General features: G+C 44.8%; 1 non-coding gene across 1 annotated transcript; it reads left to right on the plus strand.

Annotated features, from left to right (window-relative positions):
• The first annotated feature begins 1572 nt into the window (after window positions 1-1572).
• Window positions 1573-1647, plus strand: Trnat-ugu. Its single transcript has one exon. It is a non-coding gene; the product is annotated as a tRNA-Thr (tRNA).
• The last annotated feature ends 3097 nt before the right edge of the window (window positions 1648-4744 follow it).

Below are 4744 nucleotides of genomic sequence, written 5' to 3' on the forward strand. Positions count from 1 at the left end.
TTCACGAAAACAAATCCCCAGTATATCTTGGGACACCCTATATACATGCTAACATTTCGTGCAAACAACTAGGATTTACTTGATTCAAATGTATCGTGCTATCTAGATATCTTGATTTAGATTATGTGAGGTTCCCTGTAAAATGCAAAATGCCAGTTTATTCTTAAAATCTCAACTTTCTGCGTTCTCTCTCAAGTAAATTTGGAGCCAACAACATGACAAAATCTGACTTTCGTTCCATCTTTAATTACCATGATTAGGTCCTCCAAGGCATTAAGTGAATTTTCTACGACTTTTTGTAAGAACTGTTAAGCACAAAAGTACGCTGGAATGTTTGCGACATGACTGAAGCAACTACTTACTGCTCTTATTTAATAACTAACTACCGGCTACGGTTGACAGAATATTATACTTAAATGTGAACACCTGTAAAAAGATTGAATGACCACCTTCTGCAGCACGGACCGCTGCGGGACCTTCAGGGAGAGAGTCAGTGAGCTTCTGCAAGGAACCGACTTGGATGTGGAGCCATGCCGACTCCAGTGCGGTAGCCATCTTCGCCAAGTTCCTCGCTTGAGGACTCATGGCGCGAATAGCCCGATCGAGGTGGTCGTGCAGATCCAGAGTGGGCTTGTATCTGGGGAGTCTGGTAGCCAGAAGAGTACGGAAAACTGATCCTGGTCTCTTCGAACCGTGCACGTACAAAGCGAACTATGTGACACGTCCCATTGTCCTGCTGGTAGGTGCCATTGTGCCGAGGAAAATCAGACTGCATGTACAGCTGAATATGCTCCCCAAGGATAGATGCATACGTCTGTTAGTCCACTGTCCCCTCCAGAATGATAAGATAACCCAGGGAAAGCCTTCTCGCCTGGGCCCGTCCGACGATTGTTGCAGGGTGTTTCCTTTCAGAAGTTTCGCGCCGTACACTCCGACGGCCATCTGTCCGATGGCGCATAAAACGTGATTCATCTGAAAAGGCCACGTGTCGCTACTCAGTAGGCGTCTGGCTGTGATACTGGCGTGCAAATTCCAGCATTCGTCGACGATGAACAGCAATCAGCATGGGTGCACGAACCAGGCGTCTGCTGTGGAGGCCCATACGCAACAACGTCCGCTGAGCGGTCGTTGAAGAGACACTGCTGGTAGCCTTTGGATTCATCGGGGTGGCCAGTTGCTCAACAGTTGCAGGTGTATTGGCCCGTAACATCTCCGCAGCCGTCGTTCTCTCCTGTTATCTATTAGAATTATATATTAATACCTTCAGCTGCTAACGGGCGTCGATAAATGTCAACGGGGACAGGTATCTGTTCTTTCGGACATGTCCGAAAGAACAGACACCATATCCCTATAAGTATATAGTTATGGCAATACCGGCCATGACCTTCCTCTTCTGTGCAGATTCACACATATTACCCGAGCTCTTACGGGACTTGATAAGAACATCTTCCACGAGTAATGAGTGTGTTGGGTAGGGACACTACGAATGTAGTGAGTGGGCATATAAGTTGAGAATGTGGGTCTCGCAGGAGGCGTGGCCGAGATAGTCCCTGAAGCCGCACTATCCTCTGTGCCCTCGATGGCTCAGATGGATAGAGCGTCTGCCATGTAAGCAGGAGGTCCCGGGTTCGGATCCCGGTCGGGGCACACATTATCACCTGTCTCCATTGACATATATCAACGCCCGTCAGCAGCTGAAGGTATTAATATTTAATTCTAATTTCGTTCTAGACGGCTACTTGTCATCAGTGGTGTCTGTTCTTTCGGACATGTCCGAAAGAACAGACACCATATCCATATAAGTACCTGTTATGGACCGTGCTGCACCACAGACGCCTCAGCGCCGGTTTCGGATAGCGCCATTTTGCCATGCAGGGTATACTTTGACCAAGGCGGTACTCGGACAGTTTACAAACCCTTGGCCCGAAAGCCAATCACTGTGCGCTTCTGGACGTCAGACAAAACGTTCCGTTTCCACATTATGACAACGATTGCACTGTTTTCCGCGTCCCTGACACATTTACATACCCTCCACTGCTAGTGCTGCCGCCCGCCGTCTGTGAGTGGTTACTGCATGTTGATGTCGAACACAGGTAGTGGTCACATTAATGTGCTGGGCAGTGAATTTTACCTTGACATATTTCCACATTGTTTGGTGTGAGATTGCTTTCGTATAGGATGTCTAGTATTATATCAGAACGTAATATGTGTAATAGTCACTGAAGAGCCTGTAGCTCGATAAGAACGTGACGATGAAAGGTTCAAATATCTTTTAAATTATACCAAGTACCTAGCGCACTAGGATTCGCATTACATGTAGTTAGAGAACCCAGTGCTACAAGTATAAATCGGAATGGTTGTGTACTAGTCAGTGAAAGATGCATCTTTTGACCAGTTTTTGATACTTTGCTTCGGTCCTAATTTTGTCGTCTTTTAAATTCTAACTCGTCAGTGGACTATTTTTCCGCTCGTTTGCATATCTAGTGCGTAATCGTCCCCAGTAGGCGGAAAAATTGGAAAATCAGAAGAAATTTGCATCAAAGCCAACGATGGTAACAAGCCGCGTGGAAAGGCGGCCCGCCTCCATTCAAGCATACAAGGCAGCAACGGAGTCGCCCAGTCCTGAGGCGCAATCACTGAAGCGGTATCAGCGACTCGAGTCGAATACATTCAGTGAATCGTGCACCTTAACGGTAACGAGGTTTGCACTGCAGTGGAATAGCTGAGTGAGTGTGGGAACAGCGTGCGTGACCTGGGAAAAATATTGCCTGCCACTACGAACGAGCTAAGGCAGCACAAGAGACAAAACGATTCCCGTAGCTGGAGGTATCTTAAAACTAGTGTGATAATACTTGTATGGTGTTTTCTTTTTAGGAAGCTCGGACGGTAGGAATGAAGATTCCTAGAAGCAATAGACTGAGACGTGGTGTTAGAAACTAAGGATAATTTGTTAAAGTAACGTCGAATCAAAGCTAGAGGATACAAAACTTCTTCTTCTAAACAGTTATTGCCTACTGCAGTAAATCGAGTCACGTAACTCTGAGGTTAATATAGTGAACACATTTATTGAAGGGCAGAGTTCATATTCCGTCTGAAGTCCCATCTCTCTAGTGTCTCAGAGGAAGCTCTGTTGGGCAGGCGTTCCCGTCTTGTTGCCCTTGGTAATGGGCAATGAAGTCAGTGCCCACTCGACTACAAAACATCGAACAAAGTTAGCATCTTCCCCTCCCTCAAAGTCGCTCCTCAAGGTCACAATCCTTGTTACCAATTTCGTGCGTTTGTGTGGCGTTTAGCTTTACTTGGTATTCAATACTGTAACGTGTGATTCCATAGTTCTGCTTGCCATAGTCACCCATCTGGCTGCAGGTGGGGCAGGTAACTGCCGTGGACATGAGTGACAAAATTTCTTGCAGCGCTGGAGTTGTCCATCACAACATAGTCATAGGTTTGACCCAAACTGTCTTAAAAACATCAGCCAGCAGAAGTCTGGGCAGATGTCACCACAGGATATTAGGTATTGGGATATGTGACAAGACAGCTAGGTGTTCTTTTCTCCTTAGCAGCGCAACAGTGACCCCTTATACAAAATCATAGACAGAACCCAAACTGTCTTAGAAACAGCGAGGCTCCAGGCACAGAATCTGCTTCACCAAAGCAGCTGGCGCAGCTACAGTGGCTCTACTCCCCTGTGCCCAGCCAGCTGTAGGAGCGTCCACTGGCACGGCGCAGCTGCGGCCCCCATCCTGTCCATGCTGCTCCATCGGCACACACAGCATGCTTTAGTGCTCATGACTCTGCCAGCTCCAATGATTTTTTTTTAAATGAAAGTTAATAATAGGTCACATGTCTCCAAATTATTTATGGTTTAGCAGCAGCAGCGCTTCTAGATTTTTTCAGTGAAACATCTAGTCACAGGCTGTGGAGGGGAAATGGAACGGGCCAGGTAATTGAGGGACTGGGAGGGTATGACCTTGAGAGATGACACTTAGTGGGACAGAGTGACTTTGCACTGTTCTGAAACCCATTTCTGTGGTAGTGTCCAAAACTTAGTTTAATGCACTTCGCAGTTTTGTAAGTGTCAATTCTGATGAGCCTATGCATATATTTTTCACTTTGTAGATGTGTTTATTTCACTTTGTGGATGTGTTTAAATTCTACTGATAACTTTTATCTTCTAGGATGCTTGGAGTTTGTAAAGCTACATGGGAGTTATTTTCGTTTGTTGAGTGGTAATATAAGGAAATAATTTTGTAATTTTGATATAACTTCCTCAATACTACATCCAACTTTTAATCTTTTTTTCTGGCTCACGGTTTGGACTAAATTCACTGTTCCTGATTGTGGGATATACTTTACATGATGTACTTTCCACGTATCAGCCTGATTGTGGGATGTACTTCCCATCATGTGCTTTCCGTGTGACACTAGTTTTTGTTCATTTGTGTTCTCAGTAAGTGAGAGCATAAGGTTGAAGAAAACTGTTTATCACCGCAGCAACAAACGAAAGTAATTTCTGTTTATTTTTAGTAATTTTCAACTAGAATGTGTTTAGAATATTCTGTAATTTAGCAATATACCTTCCACTATCGAATAAGTGATTATTTATTTCAGCACAACAATTCAGCGATGCATATTTTTCGATGTAGTTCTGGGTCTACATTCGGCAACGGCCAATATTTTTTACATTCCCGTGCAATGTTTTTATAACTTTTAGATACTTTAAGTTTCATTTCCGAGTATTGCA

The sequence above is a fragment of the Schistocerca americana genome, chromosome X (genome assembly GCF_021461395.2).
Source record: "Schistocerca americana isolate TAMUIC-IGC-003095 chromosome X, iqSchAmer2.1, whole genome shotgun sequence".
Classification (NCBI taxonomy): domain Eukaryota; kingdom Metazoa; phylum Arthropoda; class Insecta; order Orthoptera; family Acrididae; genus Schistocerca; species Schistocerca americana.